Here is an 11,271-nt window from a genome sequence, read left to right on the forward strand (position 1 = left end):
TAACCCAGGATATTTGTGAAGAGAATGCAGGCACCCAGTGAAAACGCTGTTGTTAACCATGGCTGGGCTGCCAGAAGGTTAATGTTATGCATTTATTTAAGGGCTGTAATGGGTAACTATAGATTCATATCGGTGGTGGGATAGCAACTGGAGGGGATACTGAGGGAGAAGGTATATCAGCATTTGGAAAGACAATGACTGATGAGTAATGGTCAGAATGGCTTAGTGCTTTGGAAAGAGATGACCAAGAGGATTGACAAGGGCAGGGCAGCAGATATTGTCTACATAGACTTTGGAAAGGGCTTCGACAAGGTACCACATGATGGGCTAGTATGGAAGGTTAGATCACATGGGACCCAGGGTGACCTGGCTAAACGTTTATGAGGTTGGCTGAGTGCAGGGGTTCCCAACCTGGTATGCATGGACCTGCAGTTAATGGTAGGGGTCCATAACATAAAAAAGATGGTGAACCCCTGGCTCAGTAGAAGGAGACAGAGGGTAGCAAGATTGTTACTCAGGCCTCTGTATATACAGGGATTGATGTAATATGTTAACAATTGAAAGTGACGATGTGGGTAACATGGTTAGTACACTTGTGAAAGACACCAAAATCAGGATAGTGGACATTCTAGAAGGGGATGGGAATGACATGGGAAGAGAAAAGTGGGAGGTCCTGAAAAAAAGAATACAAGGAGTTAGGAAGGAAGCTGTGAAGCAGGACCTCAAGGGTAGTAACCTTCGGATTGTTGCCTATGCCTCGCGACAGTGAGGACAGGAATAGAATAAAGTGGCAGAGAAATGCATGGCTGAAGAATTGCAGCAAGGGGCAGGGATTCAAATTTTTCGATAATTGGTACCTTTTCTGGGGCAGTTGGGACCTGTACGAAAGGGGTGGGCTGCACGGGAAACCGATGGGGACCAATATTCTTGCGGGCAGATTCACTTGAGCAGTTGGGAGTGGTTTAAACTAATACGGTGGGGGACAGGAACCAGGATGATAGAGCTGAGGATGAGCCAGGAGGTTTACAAGTAGATGATGGGTGTAACATGAATCTAAGGAAGGACAAGCCAATGATTGGGTACAAATACAGACAGAACAAGGAGTTAAATTGTATCACAGAAGCAAAATTCAAAAGGGCGAAGAATGCAGGACCAGACGTGCTGTATTTAAATGCACGTAGCATTCAGAATAAGGAAGGTGAACTTGCAGTGCAATTAGAGATTGTTTGGTATGACATTGTGGGCATCAGTGAGCATTGGGAGGCGAACATCAAGGATTATACTTTGTATCGAAAGGGGAGGCATGAAGGCATTGGCAGTGGTATGGCTCTGTTGGTAAGAGATGGAAATACATCTTTAGAAAGAGGTGACACTAAGCCTGGTTCTGTGTTACAGAAGGGGGAGAAGAAGATGAGGAACGTAGTAGTCACAGGGAATTCCATAGTGAAGGGAACAGACAGGAGGTTCTGTCAGCCTGATAGATACCCACATGGTGTGTTGCCTCCCAGGTGCCAGGATACAGGATGACTCGACTGGCTGCAGAGTATTTCTGAAGGGAGAGGGTGAACAACAAGAAGTCTTGGTACACATTGGTACCAATGACATAGGTAGAAAAAGGGAGGAGGTCCTGAAGAGAGAATTCAGGGAGTTGGATCGGAAGCTGAAAAGCAGGCCCTCCAGGATAGTAATCTCGGGATTCCTGCCTGTGTATCGGAAAGATAGGGTAGTAGGCAGAGGGGGTGGTGTGGCCCTGTGTATAAGAAATATTAAATCATTAGAAAGGGATGACATAGGATCAGAAGGTGTAGAGTCTCTATGGGTTGAGTTAACAAATGGCAAGGGTAAAAGGACCCTAATGGCAGCCAGGATGTGGATTACAAATTACAGCAGGAGACAGAAAAGGCATGTCAAAAGGGCAATGTCATGATAATCATTGGGGATTTTAACATGAAAATGGATTGGGAAAACCAGGCCAGTTCTGGGCCTCAAGTGAGAGAATTTGTAGAATGTCCAAGGGATGGCTTTTTTAGAACAGCTTGTTGTTGAGCCCTCTGGGGGATTGGCTGTGCTGGATTGGGTGCTGTGCAATGATCCAGAGGTGATAAGAGAGCTTAAGTTTAAGCTCTTAACCCTTAGGGAACAGTGATCACAATATGATCGAGTTTACTCTGAAATTTGAGAAGGAGAAACTAAATTCCAATGTGTCAGTATTTCAGTGGAATAAAGGAATTTACAATGGCACGAGAAGGGAACAAGGTTGACTGGAAGGGACACTAGAAGGACAGCAGAGCAGCAATGGCTGGAGTTTCTGCAAAAAATAAGGGAAGTGCAAGAGATAGATTCCAAATAAGAAGAAATTTTCGAATGGAAGGACACTACCGTGGCTGACAAGTGAAGTCAGAGCCAAAGTAAAAGCAAAAGAGAGGGCATACAAGGAAGCCAAAGCTAGTGGGAAGATAGAGGATTGGGAAGCTTTTAAAAACTTGCAGAAGGAAACTAAGAAGGTCATTAGGAAGGAAATGATGAATTATGAAAGGAAGCTGGTGACTAATATCAAAGAGTATAATAAAAGCTTTAAGTATATAAAGGGTAAAAGAGTTGAGGGTAGATAGAGGACCAATGGAAAATGATGCTGGAGATATTGTAATGAGAGACGCAGGGATGGCATTGGAACTGAATGTGTATTTTGCATCAGTTTTCACAGTGGAAGACATCTGCAGTATACAGACGGCTCTCCTTATCCGCGGGTTCTGCATGCATGGATTCAACCAACTGTGGATCGGGAAAACCCGGAAGTTCTCTCTCCAGCACTCGTTGTTTGAGCATGTACAGACTATTTTTTCTTCTCATTATTCCCTAAACAATACAGTATAACAACTATTTACATAGCATTTACATTGTATTGGGTATTATAAGTAATCTAGAGATGATTTTAAAGAACAAGCAGCCTCCAGGTTATGAACGAGTACAGTTCCTGAGTCAGTCTTTAAGTCGGATTTGAAGTCCGAACAGGTACATCTGGTATTATTTAGCGTCAGTTAGTCAAACGTTTGTCTTAGTATATAGTATATATTTTACCTTTCTATGCATATAAAACACTTAAGAAATGTATATATTTCAATAATTAAACCACTGCGTTGCTTAGTAATAATTCTAGCTTTCATCGGGGCTAGGCCTTTCACATGCTCCATTAAAATTGTTCCGATCATTGACTGACTGTAGCCTAACGCTTTTCTTTCTGATCGCTTTATTATTTCCAGTTTATTTTCAATCATGATTGTCATTATTTTCATGAACAGAAACACTGCAGATTCAGAGCCTCACCGCCAGGTCTTAATGTCCACCGCACTAAGACAGGTTAAATAAAGTACTTGAGCATCCACGGGGGGAGGGGGTCCCGGAACCAATCCCCCGCGGATAAGGAGGGCCGACTATACTAGACATTCAAGAGTGTCAGGGAAGCAAAGTATGTGCAGTGAAAATTATGACTGAGAAGGTGCTCAGAAAACTTAAGGTCTGAGGGTGGATAAATCTTCTGGACCTAATGGAATGCACCCTCCGGTTCTGAAGGAAGTAGCTGGAGAGACTGCGGAGGCATTAACAATGATCTTTCAAGAATCGATAAGATTCTGGCATTGTACTAGATGACTGGAAAATTGCAAATGTTACTCCACTATTTGAGAAGGGTGGGAGGCAGCAGAAAGGAAACTATAGACTTCTTAGCCTGACATCAGTGGTTGGGAAGTTGTTAGAATCAATTGTTAGGGATGAGATTATGGAATACCTGGAGGCACATGACAAGATAGGCCAAAGCCAGCATAATTTCCTGAAAGGAAAATCCTGCCTGACTAACCTACTGCAACTTTTGGAGGAAATTACAAGCAGGGTAGACAAAGGAGATGCAGCAGACGTGGTGTACTTGGATTTTCAGAAGGCCTTTGATAAGGTGCTGCACATGAGGCTGCTTAGCTATATAAGAGCCCATGGAATTACGGGGGAGCTACTAGCATGGGTGGAGCGTTGGCTGATCGGCAGAAAACAGAGTGGGAATAAAGGGATCCTATTCTGGCTGGCTGCTGGTTACCAGTGGAGTTCCAGAGGGGTCGGTGTTGGGACTACTGCTTTTTACGATGATATGTTAATGATTTGGACTATGGGATTAATGGATTTGTGACTAAATTTACCGATGATACAAAGATAGGTGGAGGAGCGGGTAGTGTTGAGGAAACAGAGAGCCTGCAGGGAAACTGTTTAGGGGGATAGGCAAGAAGTGGCAAATGAAATACAATGTTGGAAAGTGTATGGCCATGCACTTCGGTGGAAGAAATAAACAGGCAGACTATTATTTAGATGGGGAGAGAATTCAAAATGCAGAGATGCAAAGGGACTTGGGAGTCCTTGTGCAGGATACCCTAAAGGTTAACCTCCAGACTGAGTCATTGGTGAAGAAGGAGATCGCAATGTTAGCATTCATTTCTAGAGGTATAGAATACAAGAACAGGGATGTGTTGAGGTTCTATAATACACTTGAGAGACCACACTTGGAGTATTGTGTGCAGTTTTGGGCTCCTTATTTTAGAAAAGATGTACTGATATTGGACAGGTTTCAGAGAAGATTCACAAGACTGATTCCAGGAATGAAAGGGTTACCATATGAGGAAAGTCTGGCAGCTCTTGGGCTGTGTTCCTTGGAGTTCAGGAGAACGAGGGGGGGGGGGGGGGTGATCTCATAGAAACATTCTGAATGTTAAACGGCCTGAACAGATTAGATACGGCAAAGTTATTTGGGGAGTCCAGGACAAGAGGGCATGACTTCAGGATTGAAGGACATCCATTTAAACAGAGATGCCGAGAAATTACTTTAGTCAGAAGATGGTAAATCTGTGGAATTTGTTGCCATGAGCAGCTGTGGAGGCCAAGTAATTGGGCACACTTAAGGCGGAGATAGACAGGTTCTTGATTAGCCAGGGCATCAAAAGGTATGGGGAGAACGCAGGGGAGTGAGGATGACTGGATCAACCCATGATTGAATGGCGGAGCAGACTTGATGGGCCAAATGGCCTACTTCTGCTCCTATATCTTATGGTCTTATGGTCTGGTCAGAGAATGTTGAATCTTTGTGGGTGGAGTTAAGAAATTGCAAGGGTAAAGAAGCCCATTATAGGAATCATACATAGGCCTCCAAATAATAGCCAAGGTGCAGGGTTGAGACTCCAAAGGGAGCTGGAAAAGGCATGTAATAAGGGTAATGATACAATTGTAAAGGGGGACCTATCAAATGTTGAAAGGTCCAGATACGGTGGATGTGCAGAGGATGTTTCCTATGGTGGTGGCACCCAGAACTAGAGGGCACAGCCTCAAAACTGAGGGGTGACCCTTTAGAACAGAGGTAAGGAGGAATTTTTTTAGCTAGTGTAGAAACTCTATGGAATGCTCTACCACAGACTGTGGTGGAGGACAAGTCCTTGCGTATCTTTAAGGTGGAAGTTGATCGTTTCCTGATTGGTCAGGACGTCAAAAGATATGGTGAATAGGTAGGTGTATGGCAGGGGTCACCAACCTTTTTTGCACCCTGGACCAGTTTAATATTGACAATATTCTTGCGGACCGGCCGACGGGCGTAGTAGGGGGTGTTAATCACGACTGAAATATAGGTGTTAAGTCAACTATAAGTAACTTATAGTGGCTAATACACTCAATTTCGTTTCTAAAAGGGTTTATCTCACGAATTTAATATTAAACACACAGCGCATATTTTCCTCTCATGAATATAGTGATAAGTCAATTATAACTCACTTACAAGTCAATGGCATCATAACATTTTAAGTAACGTTTGGATATTAAACACACAGCGCATATTTGCCTCGTATGAACATATAAAATCATTGCAACACACCAGTGAGAGGACAAGGTAAGGGCCGGAGGTCCCCATACCGGGGCCGCGGTGGTCAGGTAGGTAGGTTCTATCGGCTGACAAAAGTTTGGCTTGAGGTATGACGTTCAGTAGATCGCAGAGAGGTAGCTGCTCTGCTACTTATGAAACCGAGCCCGAATTAGGTCTGTGAATATTTTAGCACTGGGTTCCCCACAAACATTCAGTGTGCTAAACAGGTTCAGAGGCAGCACCCATCTGTCCGCTCTCCAGGCCAGCATCAACGGCACTTCCCGCCAGCTGCACAAGGCTGCCGGTTACCCGAGGCCAACCAGTGATCCCTGACGTGAGGGTGTCACTGCGCTTAGGTGTCTGATGACCTCGTGTGCGATCAAATTCAACAGTGGGCGTGACAGGGAATGAGGAAAGGTGCAGCTGACTCATATCGCCAAATCATATCGTTTCCTCGTGGCCCGGTAGCACATGCTTTGCTTTGGGGACCACTGGTGTACGGGGTTGAGTGGGATCCAGGATCGGCCATGATGGAATGGCGGAGCAGACATGATGGGCTGAATAGCCTAATTCTGCTCCTATGCCTTATAGCTTGCAAGATTACAGCTGGAGGAAATAGGCCAAGGAATGGCAGCTGGGATTTAACTTTGTCTAGATGGATTGGACAGTGATGAAGTTGTTTGGCTCACAGAGTTTGGCTGTACAAGATGTTGGCAGGACCACACGTGGAGCAATGAACAAGAGGGACATGCCTTCTTTTCGTTACTACCATCAGGGAGGAGGTACAGGAGCCTGAAGATTTAACATTTTAGGAACAGCTTCTTCACCTCTGCCATCAGCTTCCTGAACAGCCAATGAACACCACCAAAGTCCTCACTAACCCTCTTTTGCACCATTTTTTTTTACCTTTATAGTAACTTCTAGTAATTTTTTATAAATGTCCTGCACTGTACTGATGCCACAAAAACCAATAACACAGCATACAGTGTATCAGAGACAACACACCTGATTCTGTCTGGTCTGTCGCCAAGTTATACGAAGAATGTCATTAAGCTGGAAAGGGGGAGAGAAAATTCACAAGGACATTACCAGGACTGGAAAGGTTGAATTATAAGGAGAGACTGGGTGGGCTGAGACTTTATTTTAAAAAACTTGGAGCATAGGAGGCTGGGGATATAGGTAAGGTAGATGACAACAATCCTGTTTCCCAGGGTAGGGGATTCTAAAACCAGATTTAAGATGAGAGGGGAAAGATTTAAAAGGGGCTTGAGGGACAACATTTTCACACCGATAGTGGTGAATATGTGGAATGAGGAAGTGGTAGAATTTTGCACGATGTTTAAAAGACGTGAACAGAAAAGGTTTAAAGTAACTCGGGATCAGCTCATAGCCATGTGGATGAATAGGGCAAAGGGCCAGTTTCCATGCTGTGTAACTATTACTCAATATCCTGGCTTGAGTTACAGACTGGATCTAATCATAATGTTTATATTTACTATAACAAATTTACAGGCTGGAATCTCATCTGGGTTGGGGGGGGGGGGGGGGAAAGACAGTGTTGGTGGGGTTTATATATTGAATAACAGAACCTGGCAGCATTACAGGCTGGGATAAGATTAAGGATTTTGTGGGTGAAAGACAGATGGAAAACAATGTGAAAAAAAGTGAGAACATCCACAATGGGGATAAATTAAATTGCTGGACTGTTGCAAAATAATGAGAGACTGACGTATTGTTCAGAGGGATCAGGGTGCCCTTGGCCATGAATCACATGAAGGTGAAGGGAAGGAATGACATGCTGGCTGTTACTGCAAGAGGGTTTGAGTCGAAGCACATTGCTGCAAATTATAGAGAGCCCCGACGAGAATACATCTGAAATAGTGAGCACAGGCCTGGAATCCCTACCTGAGGAAGGATAGGCTTGTGAGAGGGTGTGCAGTCAATGTTCATCTGTTGACTCCTGGGATGGTGGGCTTAACATGTGAGGAGAGGTGAAGCAGACTGCACCTCCACTCTCCCGAGTTTGAATGAGTGATGTGTGACGTCATTGAACTCCTTTGTGACTCCACTAGGAAGTAGGGATGGCATTTCCCCAAGGGGTGTCCAGAACCGGGGGTATAGTCAGGAATTGAGGTGGAGAGAAAGATCTTCACCAGAGGTTGGGAATCTTAGGAATTGTCTCCCCCCTGTGGCTGGGTTGCTGAGTAGAATGTACTGCACAGGAACAAAACCTTTGGCAGACGGTGTGCCAAATCAATTAAGTGCTTAACTAATCCTCTCACACCTCCTTTGAACCTTTCCCCTTTCACCTTCAATGCATGTCCTCTGGGATCAGACATCTGGACCCTGTGAAGAAGGGTCTGCTCTACCTATTGTTATGACCCCAGCCCCCTCCTTCCTGAGAATCGCAAGATCGCGATTAATTCGGGTCTTGGACCCAGGAAATGAGAGAGAATCCTCAGAAAGACAACGCAACGGATTTGACCATTGTTTCTTGGAGACACCTTTGTGAATTGCGACCCTATGCTACGTGCCAGCTAGCAGGGCTACGTGTACACCCTCGGGCAATGTGGGGTGGGGATTGTATCACCCCACCTTGATTGACATCTACAACACTGCAAGTCAAGATAAAAGGGGGGCTGCAGGAGGCAGTCCCCTAGCGACGCACCAGAAGGAGACACCATCGCTCATCGCTCCCGTGATAACAGGAAGCTATTCGGAAGCCACGTGTGGTTCGTTTCCCCTAGCCTGGGGAACGAGTGGCTGATAACACCGAAAAGGACTTCGAACTGACAACGGGGAACCCACGTTCCCAATTCAACGGTTTGCGTCCAAAAAGACTGGCAAGTTTCTTTTCTCACCAAAAATCTCTCTCTCTCTCCAACACGTGAAACCCAGCAGTCCCCAAAAGGCTAAAAGCCTGCATGAACTCGAGAGACTTTTATATTTCCATCGGACAATATTTTTACCCCTAGACAAAACGATAGAGCTACTTCTTATTGATGATTATTACTATACCCGCGCTTTAGATTGAGTATTGACGACGTATATTATCCGAATGTTTGTATTAACCTTACTTTTGTGCCCCTTTATAAATAAAAACGTTTGAAAATAGTACCATCAGACTTCAGCGGACCTCTCTATCTTTGCTGGTAAGTGACCCAGTTACGGGGTTCGTAACACTATGCCTCGTGTAATTTTGGAAACTTCAAATCAGGTCTCCCCTCAGCCTTCACTGCTCTAGAGAAAACAATCTAAACTTGTCCAATCTTTCCTCATAGCACATGCCCTCTAATCCAGGCAACATCCTGTCAAACCCTCTCCAAAGCTTCTACATCCTTCCTGTAACAGGGTGACTAGAACTCAATGCAATACTCCAGTCTCTTAAAACACAATGCTTTGACAAATGAAGGCAAAAATGCCATATGCCTTTACCACCCTATCACTCTGTGCAGTCACTTTCAAGGAGCAACGGTCTTGGACCACGAGATTCCTCTGCAATTTCACACTGTTAAGGATCTTGCCATGTGCACTGTCTGTTTACATTTGATCTCTCAAAATGCAACTCCTCACACTGAGCTGGATTAAACAGTATCTGCCATTTCTCCACCCGTATCTGCAACTGACCTGTACAGCACTGTCTTTGGCAATCTTCTACACCATGAGTTCCCAACCTTTCTTATGCCACAGACCCCTACCAATTACTGAGGGGTCCATGGGAAAACCTCTGTTCTACACTATCCACATTATGAGCAATGTTCATATCATCTGTTAACTTACTAACCCATTCATCTCAATTTGCATTACGCCACTGTCACATAGCAATCAGCATGATACTAGTACTGCTTGGGACTTTCTGGAGTTTGGAGTTCAGTCCCAGCACTGTCTGTAAGGAGTTTGTAAGTTCTCCCTGCAAACTGCACAGGTTACCTCCCAAAATCCATAGACGTAACGGTTAGTAGGTTAATTGGTCATTGTAAATCATCCTGTAATTAGGCAGTAATGTTAATAGGTGCGTTGCTGGACAATACAGATTGTTGGGCCTCATTCTCTCTAAAAATATCACAGCAGATATTCCAGTATAGATCCCAACAGAGCACCACTGGTCACGAACCTCCAGTCAGAACAAGTTCCATCGACTGGTACCCTATGTCTTCTGTGGGTAAGCCAATTCACTGTGGATCCCATGCATCCTAATCTTCCAGATGAACTTCCCATGAGGACAACTGTTAAACACCTTACTGAACATTACCAGCTCTGCCTTCATTAATCACCTTTGTCACTGAAGCAGCTCAATCAAGTTAGTAAGACACAACTTCCCCTAAAGCCATGCAGACTGAACCTAACCGGGCCACGGTTTTCTGAAGGTTCATAAATTGGTTCCCTAAGAATCCTGTCCGTAACTTCCCTTACACTGATGTGAGACTCACCAGCCCAGTTTCCAGGATTATCTCCATTTCCCTTTTTGAGTAATGGTACAACATTAGCTGCTAGTATTGGAGTATAAAAGTATACATTTTGCTGTGTAACCAAAACTATGAAGTCAGTTTTGAAACTTGCTATTTGATATGCATGTACTCAATTTAGTAGAAGAATGAAATCTTAAGAATGTAGAAGACAATGGTGTGTTAATGGGAGGTAGCTACGAGATGTAGATTAGAACATGATTAAGTCAATTGGTAGAAACAATGGTGGCAAGATGTACGTGTGGTACGTGTGATACGCAACTATAGACCGATTACATATGCTAATGCAACTGGACCAGGAGATTGCTATAAAAAATGCTGTGTCCGAGGATCGGTGGGCAATCAGCGACTAGCTCAATGACTGTCTCAGCTTTGATTTACAAATTAAAGTTTAACCCTTCTTGAAGAATCTTCTGCGTCTCTTGGTCATTTGTGGGGCACGAGAAACCACGACAAAATTGGCGACCGCGGCAGGACCGGAAAGAGACCGGCGGAAAGGAAACGGCAGATTGGGGATGCTTCCCAGTCCTCTAGGGACCCCCACAAGGCTAACAGAATTAAGGGTGCACCCAAACAAAAGGTAAGCGCTTTTTGCGACAATTTGGACTAAGAATTCTGTTGGCTTTGGGGAGGTCTTGGAGTCTCAGAAGTGTGGAACCACTGCCGAAGGGTTTCTCCGGTCCAAAGAATCTGGCAGAATTGGGGGTTAACAGAGGAGGCTCAGAGGATTGATCATGAACACTGCAGTGAAGGTAAGTACAAATAAGTTAATAAGAAGTTAAGTTAAGAAAAAGTCCACGTGGTGTTGGTAAATCCCTGTGGGTACCGCTTCATATGAAACGAAGGAAAATAGAATAGAATTAGAGTAGAAAATCCTCGTGGATACCGCCTTAAGAGATAAGGGTCTGAACGGGCGAGGTG

This window comes from Hemitrygon akajei, chromosome 25 (genome assembly GCF_048418815.1).
Source record: "Hemitrygon akajei chromosome 25, sHemAka1.3, whole genome shotgun sequence".
NCBI lineage: Eukaryota > Metazoa > Chordata > Chondrichthyes > Myliobatiformes > Dasyatidae > Hemitrygon > Hemitrygon akajei.